This window comes from Uloborus diversus, chromosome 5 (genome assembly GCF_026930045.1).
Source record: "Uloborus diversus isolate 005 chromosome 5, Udiv.v.3.1, whole genome shotgun sequence".
NCBI lineage: Eukaryota > Metazoa > Arthropoda > Arachnida > Araneae > Uloboridae > Uloborus > Uloborus diversus.
The window spans coordinates 28,539,411-28,563,550 of NC_072735.1; positions in this window are offsets into that span (position 1 = coordinate 28,539,411).

Here is a 24,140-nt window from a genome sequence, read left to right on the forward strand (position 1 = left end):
ATTCAAATACCTCAAAATAAAAAAACTTGATTTTATTTATATGTTTTAAAGTTCTAATATTTTTGTTCCACTGTCCTCTCATTCGGGAGGTATCTAACACTCATGGGGGAGGATGGGACAAGAGTTGAGAATATTTTGCTTAACTAATAACGCATTTAGGTTAGTTAAAATTGAAAGAAACGTAGTACTGGGGTCTTCTGGTACCCAAAGATATTTGCGGTTGAGATTAGTTCCGATGTTTTCATTTTTCTATGCTACATTACAATATTTTTACTGCTGAAAACGATTTTTTTCCTCATTCTTTCTCATATACTGAAAATTCTATATTACTGCCTATACCCAAACGTCTGCAAAATAATAAACAATTAATACTTTTCGTGAGAGTTGAGTGTAAAATCTTGATTAAAGCTACCACACCTCGCATAGTTTTATTACTTTTACAAATAAAAACTACCGATAGTAAAATGTTATTATTTGCTATATTTCTTCTTTCCGGATAATTTTCTTTCCGTATTCGTAGAATTTTCTACAGAATAAAATTAAACAAAAATAAAAATAAAATAACACCCACAGGTAATTTTACTCTCTAATTTAGAGCAAAAAAAGTAGTAATCCCTTTTCCTTTAATGCAACATTTATTGTAATTTTGAGATATTTATATCGCATGCTTTTATTTGATATATTTCTTCTTTTTTTATAATTTTCCTTCTATATTTGTGGCATTTTCCAAAAAAAAAAAAAAAAAAAACTCCACAGAATAACTACTGCTATTTTTTTTCTAATTTAGAGTAATATAAGTTAATAAGTCTCCCCCCCCCCGAGTGTTTCCACAAATTGGTGTTCTCGAAAAGGTTTTTGAAAGAAAGGGAAATTTTATTTTTATAACCTTTTTTTTGGCGAGTTGAAATCCTACTTTTATATTGCGTAGGTGAAGCTACTGTACACACGGACAAATTTATTTCTCAATTTTTGCTGGTCTTTGTGAATGTATAATCGCTCGGTAAAATTTTCTGGCAAAATCTAGAGCTTTTCATCTAATTTGGTAATTTTTGGTCAGGTGAAAATTTCGAAGCTTTCAATTGCAAATTTTTTTTCTTCTTTAAAATCAACTTTTTGGTTCGTGGGTACAACACCCCGTTCACCCCACGGACAGGGTTTTGTACTCATGGACACATAAAAATATATAAATAAATAGGTCTGAGGGACTCAATACATTTTCATAAGCCATTTTATATTGAAATACTTCAAACATCCATTGAAAATAATACTAAACACAAAATCTAACTGAAGTCAAACTTTGAAAATTAACTGAAAACTTGGGTTGATTTCCCCCCTTCTTCTAGTTATCCTCATAAATTTTAACATCAGAGAACATCTCAAAAAGTGAATCTTAATCTTAAAAGGTAAAAGTCTTAATAAGTGAACATCAGTATCATAAAAAAAAAAACTCTTAAGAGAGAGAGAGCCAAATATGTTTTTAAACAAAAAAAAAAGGCACATGACTTAGTATGGCTTTCTATGTACCTATATAATGACTTCAATTTAATATGAAACTTGAAACCTTTAACGAAATTTACCAATTATACAAAAAACTCAGTTAAGATTAACGCAGCAAAAACACAGAAAAATCGACTTCAAATATAAACAACTGGAATTGACGGTCTGTAGATCCTATAACAGGTGGAAGTAAGTTCAACACTATATCTTCAAGCCCTACTTCAAATCCATCATCATTGTTGTTGAAAGTAAATTTCGGACATTGATGGCAAGGCACCATTTTGAGGTACACATTGTAAGAATACTCAAGTGTGACCAAGACACACTAAAAATTGCCGTCCGTGGGTATACATAATTATGTGTCCTGGGGTACAAAGGTAAGCCATTTTGGATTTTTACTACTTTTGGTACTACTTTTGAAAAGAAGGCCGCAGGCTCCATATGCTTGACTTATCACGAGAATATAAATATTGTAAGCAACATCTGAATTGTATCAAAAATTTTACATCAATGAATATCTTTTTGATCTGAAATGTTAAAAACTATCTTTCAATATTTTTCATTATGTCCTTGGAATAAATTGAAAACAAAATGACCCAAACCTTCAAATAATGTTTAGAATACACTTTAAAGCATCTCAAAAATTTTTCTAAATTCTTTTTGTTGTTTTGCATTTTATTCCAGCGTTTCATTTAATGTATCTCTCGCTTGAAAGATTTTCTTCTTTTGTAAATTCATTAGTGGAGCCGTATTTCTAAATGCATTTACAAGAAACCTTTTGTAAACCCCTTAAAGGATTTCTTTGGAGACAGAAATAGAAAAGTACGGGAAATAAATAAATGAATAAATATATATTTTGGAGCTTTCTTCATCAGATAATAGAAGTAATTATCAAAAACAACAATGCGAAGTGAAATGGAAAAATGGCTAAACATCCATGTAAGTTGTAATAGCGGTTGTATTGATTTTGAAGAAAATGAAATCGAGTTTGAAATATTTCGAGATTTTAGCATAGAAAATACATTTGTGGTTGGAAATGCCATTAGCGTTAATCTGTTCGCAACAAAGAAAGATTTATTTTTTGCTGGTATTTTCGAAGAAAAAATAAGATGAAATATTAGATAAACTCTAAGTTTTGCAAAATTCCTTGCGCCAGATGTGAAATGCGGAGGAAAATTTTAAAATCATTAAATGGTTTTGCTTTCTTTTTGAATACAATACTCGGAAAATGGTATTTTTAGGAAAATAAAAATGTCATGATGTAAAAGGTTTTAAAAAAAGAAAAACATAACTAATTTTGATGCTTTCAAGAAGATCAAACAGTGAATGTCTTTGTAGAACGCGAAGCATAAATTATACTTTCGACGCACATTAAGACTTTAAGTTAGGCTACTTATTTCGGCACACTATATGAATCAATAGCCGTATTAATTAGTCGTGGTATTGTAACAAACAGGCTATGAGTAGAATGATAGTTTTATTAATGAAACCAATTCATTGAATCTTTGAAGCAAATAGACTGTTCAAAATCTGCGGAATAATCAGGGTATAGCCTATATGCATTGATTATACCACAGAACAGCGATTGGCAATCTAGATTAAAACTATTGCTCTGCTTTCCAAGTTTGGCGAACACTAAGATCGACTTCAGGGGGTGGGGGTGGGGGATACATATGTGTATGTGTAACATACACACCAAGTTTTATCTGCGAGTCCTTGATAAGTGTAGTAGACATTTTTGAGGAACAAAAAGCCAAAAAAAAAGTTTTTGGAAATTAAAAAAATATCGTACTTTCAGCAATTATGAAAAGAATCGAAAAATTTTCAAAACACTTTTGATTTAGAAACTCAGCCTATTATTATTATTATTATTATTATTATTATTATTATTATTTTACAAAATGTAGTGTTTATTAACGATACTCCAATAAAACGTAGACCAAAATATTGTCGCGATCGACTGAAAACGGAGTTGAGATTAACCAGTCGATGGCGATCGACGGATTCCTAACCGTTGCCATAGAATATGGGCTGTACAATATGCCCACTAAAGTACGTTCTGCTGCTATCTTTATAAACGTGGTGTCTAGGCGTAGTTAAAGCTTGTAATTCAGGGCTTCACATCGAACGATTCAATGAAAAACCGGTAATTAGAAATAATCTGTCAATCGCTACTCTATCGCTACAACAAAAAGTTAATTAAGTAATTGATTAAATCTTTTTTTCAAAAAAACATCAAAAGGAAAAAAAAGAAGAGAAACAGCAAATTATGCAAGGTCATGGTAGGTGCGCACTTGCGGACAAAATAAGAAATTAATTAAAAGTATTTAGCCTCTGTGTAAAATTAAAAAATACTGCATTGATTGGAATGATCATGTTCAACGTACAAAACTTTAAGATTAATTAAATTTTAAATTTTGGCCCTGCAGATTGACCATTTAGTTTAATTTTCCTGTCACGAAATTTTGTATGTGTTCTGCCCCGCAAGAATTATTTTAATTTGAGGTGCAGCCATCGGGTAAAAAAGGCCTTACACACTAGTCTGGTGAGTACTTGCGTTAGTGTGACTACATTCAATAACAATTTTACCAGTATATACATTTTGCAACTTAGTCACATCTCAAAAAAGGACCAAAAAACCAAAACACTCTTTTTTCCTGCCGTGTGCGGGTAAAGGGTAGTAACTGCAAATTGTTCTTTGATATTCTTTCTTTCTTTATTTTTTTGATTTTGTCACTTATTGTACATTAGCTTTATTGTTCAAGCTTGCTTATTTGGTTTTAGCGGGAAAAAATGGGCGAAAAAACTTCTAGTATAGAATCAAAAGGCGTTTCTTGAAATATTTCGAAAACTCATATCATATTATGCGCATTATATGTATTTGCAATTGATTTTCAGACAACATCTTACTTCGAGAAAAGCCGCTTAAATGTCGAATTCTAGTCTTAATTTCTATATAATTTCGAACTTTTGTGCTTTTATTTTGGTTACGTGTACTACAGAAAGAATAAATTATTCTATTGCTGAGGGCTTAAGACTAAAAATTCGAACCTCGTTTGCTCTCAATAGCAAAAGAAGAGAAAGTGAAAAAAAAAAAAAAAAAAAAGAAGTGAAAACCTTACGCAACACAGACTTTAAATTTTGGGTCTGGAAGAAAAGACATAAAAGCTTTAAAAAATTTATACTGCTACTCAAGGATTTTCAAAATAAACTTCGTAATTATCCGAAAGATCAGCTAAAACAAAATCGAAAAAAGTGCTTAAAGATCTTTGAAGTATGGTATTGAATGAGCGGAAGTGCAATTTCGAAAATACCAATATTTCTCAGAAAACGTGTTTAAAGTTTGAATTACTCTCCACATCTGTAAAGAAAGCAAATAAGATATTATCTTTTTACCGCAGGAACACGAGTGCAGGAACACGAATGGATTTTGTCCTTCTGCAGATTTTAAGAGAAACACACAGAAAAAATGCTTTACCCATTTTCTGTCTGTAAAACAAAATCCGATTTTTGCTGGTTGAAAATTCTGAAACGAGAAAGGAATTAATTTGATTAAATGCTGTTTTACGCATGAATAAGATTTGTTTTAAAAATCAATGAATTGCTATTTAAAAGGTATTTATGTAGGTAGTCAATAAACATGTCTTGAATAATAATCTGAGCTTTTTGTCCTTAGATTTCAGAATACATCGAAAAAAAGTTTTCTTTTGTAATCACGTGATCTTCTTTCAATGTGCTTCAAGCATAGAATTTCTCATGTTTTAAAAAGTGTACTACAATTTGTCAATTGAAGCAGTGAGACGCAAAGGGATGTAAGTGGACATTTTCAACTTTTGAGCAAAACCCGTATAAAGATTACGTCCTAGGTAGGCTTTCATTGAATTTTTTAAGAATCATGCTTTACAGCAGCACCTACCTGGGATGCTAGTACTATCTCTTGCCCTAAGACAGAGGAGGGGTTCACCTACAATTTGTACTGGTTATCTTCTAATTTTCAATTTTCCACTTTCATCCCTTTCCTTCTCACTACCTCAATTGGTTGCTTTGAGCTTAAAAACTGATGACTAAAACTGAAATCGTTTTTGAACTCAGGAGCTTAAAATTAGTTAAAAACGAGCTGATGTGCGCATCACATGACTTCCTTTTACTCCAATTTAATGTCATTTCCCCATTACTGGTAATTTTAATGTGATTCAATAGTTTACTCTCCAAATATCACCAACAGTGACCAAATCAAAACCAGATTTTTTTTAAAAAATCGCCAAATTTGTCGCTAAGTTGGCGACAAAACTTGGCGACCAAAAGACTGGTGATATATCGCCAAGTGTCCGGCAAATTATAACACCACTTGAGTTTACATCGAAATTAACTGATTTCCATCCAAAAAACGGCAAAAGACCCCCTTAGGAACATCCGAATGCAACCAAAAAAGAAGGTGCATAACTTGACCTCACTAGGAGTCCACGTACCAAATTTAAACTTTCCAGGACATACCGTTTTTGAGTTATGCGAGATACATACACACATACACACATCCGCACACACGCACATACATATGTACATACAAACGTCACGAGAAAACTCGTTGTAATTAACTCGGAGATCGTCAAAATGGATATTTCGGGTGTCTGTACGTTGCTAGGCATATATCCACGTGTGATCGAGTCGAAAAAAACACCCAACATTCATTCGAGGGTGAGCAAAATAGAAATTAAGGCCGATTTTTGAGTGAAAACTTTTTCGCGAATACAATACTTCCTTTTTTTGCAAAAGGAAGTAAAAACGCATAGATCTAAGCCACCAAAATTACTGTCTCCCAGTGCAATGACTTACTTTAATTGTAACAAAAGTTTAGGTAACATCATGTGATCATTCATCGAGACAAAATTTAACTAATTACGTTTGGTCCACTACTACTTTTAGTGAAGAAGAACACAAAGAGTTAGCAGGCAGTGCTGTAACAGTAAGCGATTGTCCGTTTTTCACGAGAAGGCACTTCGCCACGCCTCCTCGAACGCAGACTTCCATTTTACGCGGGGGTGATCGGTAAGTAATCCATGCGCTTCTAAAGGAGACAACCAACTTCGGCGTGCATTTTAATGAGCAAAAATCTAATATCTCAGTGTCCTTTACTTCACTTGCTTCACTTGTATGATGTCATTTCAGTTATTCTTACATCTTAAAAACCGCTGCTTTTACAACAAAATGCTATGATCCGAGTATACCTTCTGCCGAAAACAGCGAAATAGAATCATCGGATGCCACGTGAAGAGGGAGGAGTCAAGTGCCTTCTCGTGGAAAACGTACAATACCTTTTGAGGTTTACTGCAACTGCGAAAAACAACTTTCTGTTTATAGCATTCAACTAACTTGAAAAGCAAGTATAGAAACAAACTTAATCTTGAGGATAATTTACTGCTCATTTGATGAAGCTAAATCAAAACATTACTGAATTTAGTGAAGAAAATCATATCCAGTCTTTCCACCAATTATTTCATGAAACTGTTTAAAAACGTGTCAGATTCTTAAAAACTTAGTAATAAAATGCATATTGAAACCAAATTTCTTAAGTAACTTGAAGTTCACAAGTAAACTTCGACAATTAAGCAGCTAAACATTAACTAATGTGACACATTGTAATAAAACTAACGTGTTTCAGTTGGGGTACTCATAGTTAATGATACACAAATAGGGGTATGTGAGTAGGAAATGGTTGAGAGGCGCTTTGTTTAGGGCGCTGAAGAACAACACTCTGCGGAATACATGCTTCCCTTGTTACTTCCTTTTACAAAAAAGGAAGTATTGTATTCGCAAAAAAATTTTCACCCAAAAATCGGCCTTCATTTTCATTTTGCTCACCCCCAAATGAATGTTGAGTTTTTTTTTCAACCCGACCACACGTGGATATGTGCCTAGGAACGTACAGACACCCGAAATATCCATTTTGATGACCCCCGAGTTAATTAAAACGAATTTTGTCGTGACGTCCGTATGTACGTATGTATGTGCGTTTGTGTGTATGTGCGTTTGTGTCTATGTGTGTATGTGTTATGTGCGTATGTGTGTATGCATGTATGTATGTCGTATAACTCAAGAACGGAATGTCCTAGACAGTTGAAATTTGGTACGTAGACTCCAAGTGGGGTCTAGTTGTGTACCTTCCTTTTTGGTTGCATTCGTATGCTCCAAAGGGGGTCTTTTTCCCCTTTTTGAGGGGAAATCACTGTTAATTTTGATGGAAACTCAAGTGCTGTTATAAAGCTCGGGTCCTCAAAATTTTAAGAATTGTTATATGTGTTAAGAATTGTTAAGAATGCGTTTATATCCTTGCGTAGCACCTTGAGCTATATCCATAAAGTAAAACGAAAGAAAAACGTTCACTTGCGAAGTTTACTACTGAAATATGAGGCCTCCGTGGATCTGTAGTAGAAGCGTCTCTTTATAAGCTGGAGGTCGGTTTGAGTCTTAGGCTGGGTTTGATTCTTACCGGTATCCTAGGTATTATATTCTTCTATTTGTGTCGTAAATCTGTCTTGTATGTAAATAAAATAAAGAAGGCCAATCTCTCGAGGCACCCAATCTTTCCTTAGTGTTTACTAAAGACATGACAACAACAACAACCAGTAAAAAACATATTTGAGTATTTTTAGAAACAATTAAAATATATTTTTCTGTTTTCAATTAAAATATACTTTTCCGTTTGCAATTAAAATTATATTTTTGATGTTTACCAAAACCTAATGGAGGTACGTAAATAAATTATTCCTTAAATTTTGATGTAAATAGTTATGAAAGAATTCCGCCTTCGCATTTAATGTTTTAAATATAGTAGTAATTCTACATTTCATTATATTTTTACATATTTCCTTTTTTTTCCTTTGAATTTGTTTAATCTTTTTGTTAAAATTTTTTAAATAATAAATACGTGCCTTACTTAAAGTACTTAAGATTTTCAATCTGATTGCATTGGTTTATTCTGATGAAAGCTTTTTCATAAACGGTTTAATCATTGCTTAAATTTTAATGAGATGTTTTCGAATTCGTACAGTATTTTTTTCCTTATCTTTTGTTGCTTATTGTCCAAATAAAATGTCATCTAAAACTGAATTTTCTGCGTAAAATATGAAATCTTTTTGACATGTAGGCCATTGAAGTACAAATGATGACACTGTAAGAAAATTTCGAAACGTAACAGCTTTTTTCAGGGCCATGTTCCGGGAATACACGAATTTCCACCAGTTTCCCGTGAAAAAAAGGATATTTGCGATTATTTTCGGGCATCATTTCCGGGATTTCTCAAATTTTCACAAGTTTTCTGTAAAAGACAAATAAATTCGCTAAAATTTTCCTGAATCGCTTCAAGTTGCTTTGATGCAGACTTCTCACTTTTGAGAGAAATACTTGAAGCTACCAGTATGAAGAGATACTCAGCTTCTTTTACCTGCAGCTCAGCTACGACCCATTCAGACTGACTAAACCCAAACAAGGGCGAAATGCAGTCTCTGTATATTGCAGTTTTGGAAAACATTCTAGGCAATTCCCAGTCGAGCTGTTTGGTATTTGTTGGCAATGCTGCTTCAGCTTCGACCAAATTTGCTTTAGGAGACCGCCTGGTAAATCAGAAAAGAGCCAAGCTGTTACTGTAAACGCATCGAAGTTTTCTTGAAAAGTTCCTGATTTATTCCAGAAGCAGGACTTGATTTTATTGGGAAGGTGTGTACGTCTTCAGAAAGATTAAAGGTCAATTTCAGAAAGGTTACTACTGATAATAAGACTTTAAAACTGTTTTAATTGATATGTATGATTAAATTAATATACGCACGCCATTAAATGCATTTATTAAGTTATATTGATAGGGCCAATTTTTACTTCCTTTTACAAAAAAGGAAATATTTTATTCGCGAAAAAATTTTCACTCAAAAATCGATCTTAATTTCCATTTTGCTCACTCCCGAATGAATGTTGAGTGTTTTTTTCGATTCGACCACACGTGGATAAGTGCCTAAGAACGTATGGATACGCGAAATTTCCATTTTGACGATTCCGGAGTTAATCACGAGTTTTCTCGTGACGTCTGTAATTACGTATGTATGTATGTGCGTATATGCGTATGTATGTCACATAACTCAAGAACGGTATGTCCCAGAAAGTTGAAATTTGGTACGTAGATTCCTAGTGGAGTCTAGTTGTGCACCCCCCCCCCCTTTTTAGTTGCAGTCGGGTGTTTCTAAACGGGTCTTTTGCACCTTTTTGTCGGGGAATCATTGTTAATTTCGATGCAAACTCAAATGGTGTTATAATTTGGCGGACACTTGGCGATATATCACTAGTCTTTTGGTCACCAAGATTTGCCGCCAACTTGGTGACAAATTTGGCGATTTTTTTCTTCTAAATCTGGTTTTAATTTGGCCACTGTTAGTGATATTTAGAGAGTTGACTATTGACTCACATTAAAATTGCCAATAATGGGGAAATGACATTAAATTGGTGTAAAAAGAAGTCATGTGATGCACACGTCAGCTCGTTTTCTAGCGGTTTCAAAATTATCTCATTTTCAGATAATTTCAGATCACTTTGGTATTAATTTCAGTGAATACATGAAATAGGTATAAAAATAAACTAGAAATTTAATCAAATAGCTTTACTAAAAAAAAAGAAAATAACTAACTGCATTTTATTTTATTAAATTCAAAAGCGAATTGTAATTAAATATTTAATGAGTAAATGCTTATTTTAGGTTCAAGCGCATTGATTCGGTTAGATAAAATCAAAGTTATTAAAGTTGATGTAAGCAAGTTAGGTAAATACAAAAATCACCCTATTAGCAAAAGCTATTTATTTGTGGATTATTTTTAAACCACCACATTTATGAACATATCTGTATTTTGATGCATGCCGCTTCGAAAACGTTACCTTCTTCGGTTTAACACATCCTGATTTATCTTCATCAATCATGATGTTACAGAGTTTATAATATCTAGTTTGAAGCATAAAGTGAAGATTTCTTTTTAAAAGAGAAAAATTTGTGAGGGTGCAAATCTTCTGTTCATATGGTATTATACGAAAAGTTATTAATTTTTAAAATTCTAATTAGCATTGTAAATATATGTCATTATTATTATAAACACGATGGTTTGTATGTATGGATGTGTGGATGTTTGTAACTCTTACACCAAAAAGCTTCTGAGTGGATTTTAATGAAACTTTACAATAATATATACCGTCAGCCCCGCTTAATCGGGTAACGGATAAACGAATACCTCGCTTATACGAATAAAACCTCCCGGAACGGAAAATTTCCCCATAGACGCAATGTTAAAGATCCGCGCTTAACCGAAGAATTTCCCTGGATAATCGAATAATATTGATCAGCTTTCGCAAATAGTTTTGCTGAGAAAATGTTTGAATAAATTAGAAATAAATTAAGTAAGAACAATTGTTGACTTAAAAATATAAAATGATATTTTTCGCCGACAACGAGTGAGAAAAATAACATTCTTAGTCCATACCAACATTCCCAATTTTCTACCAAATTTCTTTTGCCTTTGTCATTACAGAAAAAAAAAGAAAAGAAAAAGATAACGCAGTCCATAATGGGGTTTTTTCCTTCAGTTAAAAGTAGTGCTTTTAGTCACTGAAATTGATAAAATAAGCGAAAAAAAAAAAAAAAGAAACATGGATCCAGAAAATTCTTTCATTTTCCCAACAGTTATTTTTTAATTATTTTTTTAAAATTTCCGATTTTTCAAACAAGGCGTGGTCTAGATGACGTCACAAATGATGCTTTTTGACGCATCTTTGAACCGCGTTTCCACGTTATGATACTCAAGAAGCGAATTAAAATTGCACTCTACGCTTGCTATCAACCATATCGTTGCCAATACACGTGAGTAAAGATGCGAATTAAATATTTTGCTCTGTGAATGGCAACACAGAATGGCATTTCATCGTTTGTGATGTCATCGGCAAGAAATGTAAACAATAAAAGATCTCCAATTAAAGTAATTTTTTAAAAATATTAAACTTAAACAAATTATTTAAAAAATGGTTAGATCCTATCTTTTTAAGCATGTTCTTAGAAAAAAATACTTTTAAAATAATGTAAACGACCCAATTCACTTAAAATACGCAAAGAAATATACACATTTTATATGATAATAAAGCGATAAAGATTAAATGTAAAACACGGTAGACGAGGAGGGGAAAAATGGAGTATCAAATATATATTTCCAAAAGACCTTGATCAAGCAATCCACTATTATGGATTTTTTTTTTTAAAGGTACTAAAAAAGGTACCATAACAGATATCAAAACGCAAGTTGGAAGTTACTTGTAATTTTAATGCGTACCTGTAATGTACGTGCTAATTATTGAACTGTTTTGTTGTTTATTTAACTTATTTCACAAAAATTTTGCCAATAACAATAATTATTTCCTTTGTATAGCTATGGATGTATTATTGTTACATTTTGAGAGAAATGTTGTCGATTTAAAAAGGTATAGAAAATTTCCCCGCCTAATCAAATGCCTCGCTTAATCGAATAAATTTTCTTGGAACCAACGATATTTGATTAAGCGAGGCCGACTGTTCATCAGAATAACACAAAGGCTACAATTAATAAAGATATTGTGTGAACTGCCCAAAATTATACAACGATAAGTGTATCTGGGAAACGATTCTGCAATCTACGAGCTATTCTGGAGTACGCGATATTTACATCAAAATACATAATTTTATCGCATTATTTTTTCTGCGGGGGACAGGATTTTTCATTTGTTCTAGATATAATTTGTTTTTTATTTACGTTCCTTTTCTTCGAAGGAAAAGGGAGATAGCGTTTTTTTTTTATTTAAACGTTTTAGTTAAAACGATCGGATCGCTAATTGATTGGACATAAATCGCTCGTAAATTGCTGTTTCGGTAGCTTAGCGAGATAGGCGATAAACAATGGCGTTGCTGGATTATTTGAAAGTTTAAAGAAACTGTTAATGTAATTTAATGCTTTTTATTTCTTTGAAGAAATATTTTAAATTGCAAAGGAACTTTTACAGTTTTTTTAAAGGTGTGTGCGGGAAGGGGGATTTTTATATATTCAAGGGAAATTCTTTAAATTCTTAGCGCGGGTGTATCGCCGTGCGGGTACAGCTAGTAAAATTATAAATGGAGCAACATTAAAGAACAATCATGATAAAAAAGGTATTTTTTTCTGAAAAAGGAAATTTTTTTGAAAATTTTCTTTCGCTCAAAGAACATTTGAAATTTATTTAAAAGAGACATAGCATACAACAAATATTTCCATTATCATTTGCAAAGGAAAAAAAAAATGTTTAGTTAAAATTTTTAGGCCTGTGGAATAAAAAAACAAAAATCTGAAAAAAATAAAAAACTGACTATCATTTTAAAATTTGCCAATAAAGTAAGTTGTTCTCAATAAAAAACTATTAAAAAAAGCCATGCATACATATTATTTTCTTGAAAAAAAAAAAGAACAAAATCTATTTCAGTTTGTTGCAGTTATGCTTTTTAAAAATTAGATGCTACATAATGGTTGACGCTAATAACCACAAAACTGATTTTTTTTGTGAGTAACCTTTACTGCAGTACAATATATAAATGAATAAAAAAATAAAAAAAATAATAATAATAAAAAAAAATTGATGTGTCGTTTTTATTAGTAGAATTACAGCATTTGTGTTGTTAATGTAAATTCAAATTTCATTCACATTTCTACCTGATTCTTTTAATTAATAACAGCTTTTTACGCTCACTAAAAATATAATAATATTTCCTTTTTGAATCATCGATCAGTTTTTTCCTTTAATAGTAATGGCTGCCAATTTCTTTTTTCGCTATGCAAAACACGACAAGTATTTTAGTTTTATTTTGGTTTAACGACTTCTTTTGGAGCAGCAAAAAAAAAAAAAAAGTACGAAAAGAACAGGAAATCTATTTGTTGGTAGAATGCGTCCTGTCCGAAAACTCTTAATTAGTCTATTTTTGTAAGCGATTTTTTCTTGGAGTTCTGCTTTATTAAAATTTACTATAAAGTCTTTTTTTACTGAGAGTTTTTACTTTCTGGAATTCTAGAAACGTGATTTATACAGTGGCTCCCAAAAGTCTTCGTACACCTACGACTTTCAACGAAATAGGCCCCAGATCATTGGTTAGAATTAATATTTCGGAATAGGTATTTAATTATAAGATCTATGATCAATTTCTAACAAAACTGCATGAAAAGTTTTTAAAAAATATTAAAACTTAATTTTTTTAAAAATCAAAAACCGAAAGGTGCCGGAAATTTTATCTCACAGAAGTCTTCGTACACTTTATAAAATGTCTATATATTATTGACTAATCTAACTTTTGATTAAGTTATTACTTAGTAGAATATCATACAGTATTCATAATACCTTTTAAACATCTGGGAATAGATTTCATTCTTTTTCTTTTTTTTAGCGTAATTTCTGAGTAAGTGTTATACCACACTTCGAGTATTACTATTTCTAGCTCTATTTTCGTTTTAAAGCCCTATTTTCGTAATCTAGCCTCCAGATATCTCTAAATACGTTATATTAAGTTACAATCTGGAGATTGAGGGGGTATTTTCTAAATTTTAGGACAATTTTCGAGGCACTAGACGCAAACGTTGAAAACCGTGTGCTTCTTATCGTTATCTTGATAAAAAACAAAGTTGTTTCCAATAACCAAATTTTTGGCTAAGAGTTCAAAATTGGTTTTTAAAATATTTAAAGGAACAGCATGATTCATTATTTCCTCAAAAAATTACAAACTACCAAGTCCTGATGCTGATATGCACCCTCACACTAAAACACCTTCACCGTCCTGATTAACTGATCCAACTAAGTTCTTAAGATTAAGTTCCTATTTTTTTCTTCTACTTACAGTTATGCAACAATTAAACCAAAAATGTTAAATTAAATTTTATCTGTAAGTAAGACATGATTCTAAACTGTTTTTAGCTTATTTATCATTGATTTTGGGACGAAAAGCGTAAACTTTCTGTTTTTCGCACGACCAAGAAAGTTTCTGCGGGAAGAGGTCCCATTTAATCCAGCTAATCAAAGAACTTGGCGAACAATTTTAGGTGAAAATTAAATGTAAAATGTTTCATTTAACTCTGCAGAAACTTTTACAGTACTGAAATGTGTATTTTTCATAAATTTTTTAACTTTAAATCTACGATCACGTTTTGTCAACTTTGCCGGTTGACCTTTTCTTACCTTGTTTTCGGTCCGATTCCTTTCTTTAAAGCATTTTATCAAGCACTTTACTATACAAACAAATAAATTAACTAATTTAGAGACATTTCAAACCAATTTACCACTACTGTGGGAAAAAATTCAAATTTTGAATGGCGTTTGCGGTTTTTTACTAATACCAGCCATTTTACAGTAATAAGAAATATATTATGGATTAAATAAACCAAAAATTAAAGCCAAATGACTTATAAGGGTCAACACAATGCAAAAATATTAATAAAACGGCATATGATAATTTTAATCATGAATTTATTCCAAAATATTTAAGTGTACGATGACTTTTGTGGCGTGTTATTTCTCTGTCTCTTCGTTTTCTGACCCATTTCAAAAAGAAGATCCGTCAATATTTTGAAAAAAACCAATGGGTTATATTTAGAATGACATAGGAATAATGTGAAAAAATATTGGACTTTATATTCGAATTCAGTTTTGAGTAATTTTGGTTTTACTAAAAAATTTCAAAGTGTACGAACACTTTTGGGAGCCACTGTATTTTAATTTGTTGTATGTATTTTTGTAAGAGAAATAAACAATGGGGTTGTTTCCTTTAGTCAAAAGTACTAATTTTAGTCACTGAAATTGATAGAATGAGTAAAAAAAAATAACATGGACCCAGAAAATACTTTCATTTTCCTAACAGTTATTTTTTAATTAATTTTTTAAATGTCCGATTTTAAAAACAAAGCGTGGGTTTTATGACGTCACAAATAATGCAATTTGGCACATCTTTCTACCACGTTTCCACGTTATGATAATCAAGAAGCGAACTAAATATTGCGCTCTACGCTTGCTATCAACCATATCGTTGCCAATATACGTGAGTAAAGATGTGAATTAAATATTTTGCTCTGTGAATGGCAAGACTGAATGGCATTTCATCATTTGTGATGTCATCGGACAGAAGCGTAAACAATAAAAGCGCACCGATTTAAGTATTTTTTTTAAAAATATTAAACTTAAACAAATTATTTAAAAAATGGTCAGATCCTATGTTTCTAAGCGTGATCTTTCAGAAAAAATACTTTAAAAATTTTGGAGACGACCCCATTATCAACGTATTCTATGTGTATGAAATATTAAGAAATCCATTCATTGTGTAATTATTTTTTCTAGAGTCATAAGATATGTCAATTAAAAGCAGTTTAAAAATACCCATGTTTTCTGTCACGATTTTAAATTTAATTTCTGTGTACTGTTTGAAAATGTAAGTCTCATTCAAAAGAATATTAAGTTCTTTTTTCGTTTGCGCACATGTTTTTGCAGCATAAATTCAAACAATCGCTTTTACAATAATAATTATTCGGTTTGCATGCGGCTTTGAAACAAAATACGTAATTTACCAATCTATTTTCTATGCTCCTAGGTATGTAATGTAAAATAAATTAAATTAGTGTTTGCTCAGTGGTCAAAATTCGACCATATTCATAAATGAATGTTTGACAACTTGTATGAATTTAACTATTTCCAACATTTTTATTTCTACTCTTACTCATGTTTACTGCATATCTGGAAACATACAATTTTTATACGTACACACAATACCAAACAGTAATAATATACATTTTCTTTTGACTGGGTTTTCGCAAGTCGATGTTTTCATGTACGATTTTAATGGATGTCTAGTCTTTAAAAGAATCTGACTCTTACTGGTTTGTTAACGTTATTTTTAAGGATGAATTATATGTTTTGTTCTAATTGCGATATTGAGAAATATTTCTCTTATTTGAAAGGGTGTTTTTTATGCTCTTAGACCCCATTATGATGAATATTTTCGAAACTATTCCAGACGAGGATTTTAAAGATCTGTCAACTCTCTTTGAAAATTGTTACCTTTATTGTATCGGAGACACTTTTTTCGTCATAGGTACTTTACGGCAAATTATTAATCTTGGTGATTGTTTTTGTTTAGATTATTTTTATCATGTTTGATTATACTTACGTAGAAACTACTACTTATTTGGCGAAACCATGCATTATTTTGTCACTATACTTTTTTTTGAGCAAAGAAAAAAGAAAGAACTTTGACATCTTCAATTCAAATTATGTTTTTCGCAATCACGAGTGTGTGCGTGTATGTACGCGTGTGTGTGTGTGGGGGGGGGGGGGTATGTGTATGTGTGTGTGTAGCATGTGTTTGTTTGGGTGGGTACTTGTGTGTATGTGTGTTTTGAATTATCAATGCAATATTTATATATGAGCGTTCCAATCACATTGCAAAATTTTGTCCAAGGTGTTCTAAATTCATCAGATGAAAGCAGAATGTATGAAAACCAAATGCGATATAACTGGGTGCCGAAGGAAAATAAAAACAGGTTTCGCTTTCCTGTAACAAGAGAAAAAGAAGCAAAGCTTTTTTTCTCCTAACTTTAAAACAAATTTTTAAGACTTATTTTAAAGGAGTTTGTTTTTGTGTCTTGTAAAATCTTGCATTTTTATTATATGAATAAGTATTATTTAAGTACGTAGTGTGGCGCTTATTGAAAGTCTAAGCTTTAATGATAACCAGCTTGCATGGGGATAAGGGGCCTTTATTTTCATTTCATGCACCCCAAATTGTTTTCTTTTGTTGATTTGGACCCCTTGAAAACTTGCCTGGCCCCCCGTGATTACCATGTGAACCGCTTTGAGAACCACTGGTGAAGGTAAATAAAATTCCAATGCTGTTATGGCTTAGTTGTTGTAGAGTCCATGAAGAGTTGGGGATTATGTAAATAAACGGTAAACTTGATAAATATCGAATAATTATCATATTTACAAATTTTAATGGTGATTACGAATAATCACATTTAGTTACATACAATCGCCAGTTACTGCATTCACTTCAACAACAAGATGTTCCAACAAAATAGTGACACTGACAAGGCCATCCAAAGAGCTGCAATTCTTGCAAAGCTACGAAGTCCATAGACTGATTAGCGCCCTTAGGACGCCTTATCAGTCTGGACGGACCAAATCGTGCTGAAGAGGATACACTTCATAAATACGTTCAGATTATCTTTGAACTGGGTGCTAAAAATATTTTTTACAACAGCTAGAAGTCTGCATTCATGCGACTTGTAGCAATTCAGGAAACTTTTTGACACGTATACTTGATTTTTCTAGACAGTGGATAAAAACCATAGAAAACCCGAAACGTTACACAGAAATACTCAGTAACGTTTCAGAATTTTTTTACAGTGAATCGAATACTGCAAGAACCTTACGGGGAACATTTTTCGTCAATATCTACATGTGAGTTTCGGTATAGACACTTTAGAAGTGGTGATTTTGATACTAATGCCGGAACTCGATGGGCGGCCACAAAAGCTTCAAGATGCCGAATTGGAGGCTATATTGGACGGAGAGTGGTGCCAAACAACTTTACCGAACTCGATGCGTTTGAGCCGAGAACTGCGGGAAAAATGACCGCAATTTAAGGAGCTACACGGCAAGGTAATTTCGCAACATGATAACGCTCGGTCACATGTTGCGTCGCCAGTCAATACATACTTCGAAACCCTGAAATGGGCAATCCTACCCCACCCGCTATATAGCCCAGACATCGCTCCTTCCGACTACTATTTGTTTTTGTTGATAACACATGCTCTTGAGAATCAGCATTTCTGCTCTTTTGAATAAGTCCAAAATTGGATGGATCAAAAGACGTATCGTTTTTTCGAGGAGGGAATCCGAAAATTGCCAGACAGATGGGAAAAGGTGGTGGCCAACGATAGGCAATGCTTCGAAAACTGCAAATGAAACCATTTTCTCACAATGAAGCGTCAAACTTGACAAAAAAAAAATCCTTTAAAACTTATTTGTATACCAGATACATCAAAATTAAATTTCGATCTGAATTCATCCAATTATTCGTTACAAGAGTTTTTTGATTTCATTTGCACCAACTTTATACCAGTTTGCATTGCGAGTAGAGGGACTCTTTAACGAAAAAGTGGACTTTTTGTCCTGCATAGAACAGCTCATATATTTCGCTTAAAATAGTAATTTAAAACGTTAATGAACAAAATGTTGTTGCTTAAGAAATCACAAATGTATGTGTGAGTTCTTAAGCTATAAAAGTTTCTTTACCTTTTATAATTATTAGTTTTTAATAAAACATATGTGCTGCATCGTGCAAGGCAAAACAGCGACTTTTATGTGGAATGGTCGAGAGGTGGTCGCACAAACTATTGATAAATACTTTCGTTACTTGTTCATTCTGCTTATCAGAAAATTAATTGTTGTTTTCTTCTGTGATTTAGCGTGGAATTGCCTCTTATGTTCAGCAACCTGCGAAGATTTCATTGTGTTTCAATAAACCGTTTTTATTAAAATCTGTTTGTTTGTTTACTGTTAATTTTTCAAAATAGAGTACAGGTCAACATGAATGGAAAATTTGAATATTTTAATTTTAACTGAAAAGTAAAAAGGAAATTTTCTCGATCTTAACGAATACGCTTTAGAAGTTATCTATGTTACAACACGAGGCTAGTTAAATAGTTGATTTATAGAGAAGAGTTTGTGTTGCGGGTTCACCCTCTGCCGGCAGATAACACCGACTACAAACTTCTGAGAATGATAGAATCCTGAATGACACGTGAAAGCGTCAAACCTTATTTTTTTCAACTTTTGAACCCTCTCTCTTTTGTCAGATTGTCACATTTCACCATACCCCTTCTCAATGGGTGCCCACCTGGGAAGCGTTCATAGCGCAGACTGCGCCATTGAAGTTTTTAGGGGTGGGGAATTTTTCAAGGCGTAAATTGTTTTTCGAGGGGGCTTTTTTTGTAGGGAGGGGGAGTTTTCTCACTCTTGGGGGGGGGGGTGTTAGTGGAATTTGAGGGATGTGCACCTTTGATCTTGAGGGATGGACCCTCTGCCCCCTCTTTCACATGTCACGCTACTTTTCATAGACACTCTTCTAAAAATTTGTAGTGTCACACTTCTTGTTACCCCTCCCCCTTGCCACACTCTGTCACAATTTCACGAATTCCCCTCCCTCTTTAAGGAATGACATCATTTGTGGACAGCCCTTAAAGGATTACATGCAGTTAGCAAGTTTTTCTTTGATGACATGTCACTCCTACATAGCAAAACCAGATGCCATAACCTTACTGTACTCTAGCTCTAGCAATCAAGCATTCATTTTTTTAAAAAGATTATCCCGCCAATTTTTCTTTTTTCTTTCTGCGATTACAATCTTTTTGAAATTAATCCTTTTGTTTAACTTTTGCTTGTCGGAGAAAAACATGAATAATAGATTTCTTTGTCGCAATTTTTTTCTTTATTTGAGACTTGAAAAGTCAAAATAACCTCTTTCAAATATTTCTTATTTATGAAACACAAAGATCCTAAGAAGCGCTGGTACAAAAAATCACATTTGATTAGGAAATATATTTAAAGGTTTTTAACTCACTATCTATGTATTAGGAAAATAATTTCTTTCATTCACACATCAGAGAAAATTTTTCATAAGAGATCTCCAAATTTTTTTCCCTCAGCAATTCTCAATACTTCGTTTCATCTTCACTTTTTTTTTTCTCTCTCTGGGAATCTTTTCATTGAAGTGATCCTAATCCTTTATACTTATGAGTGACGTGTGCACAAGAAGGCCGGAAATTCCTTGAAGGAGGTTCATTCTAATTTGTCAAGAATCTTTCAAGCGTGTCTTTATCTTTTTTATCTCCCATCGATTATTATTTTTTCTTGCTTCATCCCTGGCCTTTCATCTCCAGACCGAGTAGCTCGCTGGGGAATTTATGTTCTTTAGCTGTAATCACGATTCGGTACAACAAGTTCGGTAGGATGAAATATTTCCGAATTCTTCAATTTGCGAGAGATTTATTTCCAGAAGTGGGTTACGGCTTCAGATTACTTAATGTATGCATTCCCTAAATAAAGGAAGAAAAAAAAAAAGAAAAGCGTGTTATTTATTGCAACATTTGTTTTGAATGTGAAATTTTAACATCTATGCTGCAGGATAGAGTTCATTTTATTTTTTTTTATGAACGTTAGCTCACGAGATGTTGTTCTTTGAGACAAAGCCAACCGATTGCATTTTTAAGTAATACTCAACCATGGCCGACCTTAATTTTTACGGACCTTGACAATTTGTGACTTTTCTGTGTTAAACCGATGCAACTCTTGAAATTCTCGAAAAATGCGCAACCTCATATGTTGCACATTTTTACCGTAAGAGACGGTGAACCACCAATCAATGAACATTTTGATAGTAAGAATGGAAAACAGGGATTGCCTGTAGCGCCCTCTTAAAAAGCGTGTTATTTATTGCAACATTTATTTTGAATGGGAAATTTTAACATCTAAACTGCAGGATAGAGTTTATTTTTGAACGTTAGCTCACGAGAGTTTGTTCCTTGAGACACATTAAACCAACCGATTGCATTTTTAAGTAATGATCAACCATGGCCCCACTTATTTTTTATGGGCCTTGACAATTTGTGACTTTTCTGTGTTAAACCGATGCAACTCTTGAAATTCTCGAAAAATGCGCAACCTCATATTGTTACAAATTCTGTAAATAGTAATTATTTTTATGATTAATTTGTTGTAATCTAGCTAAATTTGGCGTTTATTAAATTATTGTAGCAACGTAACCTGTAAATAGTTTCTTGTAATGAATATACAGCCCCCGTACATTCGGCTGAAGTATACGGGCCCCTCATTTCTGAATGATAAAATTTGTGAATGGAAAGAAAAAGATGACGGTCTACGATTTTCGGGAATCTTGTGGAATATTTGAGAGTTCTCTTTCAATGTCTATAAATAGCCGTCCCGCATGATAAAAAGTCAGTCTCCATTGAGAAGTTGTACTGAGAGTGCATTAGCTCTGTTTATTGCGAGGCATTTCGCTGTGTTGTTTTTCGTATTTGGATGTAAATACGTGTGTAACCGTTGAGTTTACGGTGTTGATTGTTATTTGCTTAATTGCTGATGATTAATTTAATAGTTGTTAACGATCTTTCCTGAACATAGTGTAAATAAATCTCCAGTGTTTTTCTCAAGAACTGTGTCGTCCTTTCAACAAAGTTGAAGCTGCACCGGAACCTTTAACAATATGTTGCACATTTTTACCGCATAAGACGCTTCACTACCAATCAATGAACATTTTGATCGTAAGAATGGAAAACAGGAATTGCCCGTAGCGCCCTCTTAGTTGCCACGAGTTTCAGCGATTGTCACGGCCTGTATAAGAATCAAGTGGGGCCAACACGTGGGGTTAGTTTAAGGTCAGCAAAAGCACTTTGTAACACGATTTTTGTTTCATAGTAACCAACATCATTTTCTATCTAGTGTTAACATAACAGATGAGAGACTTAACTTCTTGCATAGAATTTGTTTTTGGTCAGGACATCGTGCGAATTTCCGAGTTTCTTCATTTTACTAGAACGTCGCCCGTCAAACAATGACGGTTGAAAATTGCTTCTACAATTGAACGAAGCAATTGCCTGTTTGATGATATTTCGATAGTTGAAATGTTAACCTTAACTCCAGTGGATTAAATCTTAAACTGTAGTAGAAGCGTTCATCGTTGACCCTTTTTTCATTTCTTCATTCTCCTAAAATTACAGTCTTAGCAGTAAAACAGTTCAGATACTGGATCTAGTTAAGCCTCGTGAAAATAAAGTATTTTCCTGCATGTGAAACATTACCAAAAAATATTACCAAATTACTATCATGCCGTGGAACGAGTTTCGTTGTTGATGACGTCAGGAGCGTTACTCGATCATTGGCTATACGTATATGAGTCATTTTTTAAAAAAGTGTAACTTTTCTGTCACACGCCTTTTACTATAAAAACTTTAAGGAACAATTCATTTAACAATACCTTTTAATTTCATCAAAAATATATCTATTTAAACCTGCCAACATTTTTTTTAATAATAATTTTTATTTTAGTATGTTTTTGGTTCACAACATGCAAATTCTCACCGCCGTAGCATGTCACACACCTTGTGGGACTGTATTTATGTTGTTTAATAACTTGCTTAATTCAAATTATGTATTAATCTATTTATTATTCCTTTCAAAAGTGTCTCAAATACTATTTGTTTAAGCACATTTATTTTTTAATATTGTGTTTTAATTCGTTTTGGTAGGATAAGGAATCATGTCACACAATAAATTCTCACCTCCGTTACCTAAACACGAATTGCCATTCCTCATTAACGCGTGGCAGTAATGACATCAAATTTCATTTTCCATGATACAAAGGAGCCTCTTTGTTTATTTTCAGTCATAAAGAAGTTATGAGATTTTTGTCGAAAAACAAGAAGATAGATTTTGTTTTAATAACTAAGTGTGGTTATTGTGAACTCTCACCTCCGTGAACTTGAATTTCACAGATGTAAAGTAATGTAGAAAAAGAAATGAACATATTCAGTAAGTTACCGCCCTGTAGCCAGGGCTAAGGCCAGACATACATGAAATGCACCGCCAGCTCAGTCATTCCAGCCGAGGACTGCAGTTTCGTGCATATTAGCACTCATCAGCCCGGCATAGGAAGTGACTGAGCTGGAAGTGGAAAACCTTTTAAAGAAGCCAAGAGTGACAAACAAACTAGTAGCTAATATAGAATTCGCACTGACCAGACGAGTGACCGAAGCATGGTTCGGTTCAACTCGAAGATTGCTGGCAAGGCATGATATATTCAGCAAGTTACCGCCCTAACTATGCTTCGGTCACTCGTCTGGTCAGTGCTAATTCTATATTAGCTACCAGTTTGCTTGGCACTCTTGGCTTCCTTAAGAGGTTTTCCACTCCCAGCTCAGTCACTCCTATGCAGGACTGATGGGTGCTGATAAGCATGAAACTGCAGTCGTCGGATGGACTGAACTGAGCTGGCAGTGTATTTCATGCAAGAAATGAACATGTATTCATTTGTTTAGCAGGTGCAGATTGTAGTAACGAAGAAAAAAAAAATATTTCCCTTGAAAATGTATTCATTAGGCCTATGTTAATGGAAAATTCCTCGCCTCCGTGACAGACCTTATAATTGTCATTATTTCTGAGGTGAAAATAAATGATGGAGGAGAAATACATTAATATTAGGCATTCTACGAAAATTATAAATTGCCAGTATATTCTCAAATATACTAAGTACTATTTTTAACACACATTTGAACTAAAAGGATAACTAAAAATTAAGCCGTACTTTAGTCAAAAGAGCTTAATATTAGGCTCCAACTAATCATTAAAATAGCTCAATTGCGCACGTTTGCGCAACTAACAAAACTACTTTGATATTAAATAGGCCTCGATTTTTAAACATTAAAAATTTCATTATTTTTTTCTATTTCCGTGAATAAGGCATTTTTTATATATTTTTAAATTTAAAATTGGATTTAGCTGGACCATTGTTT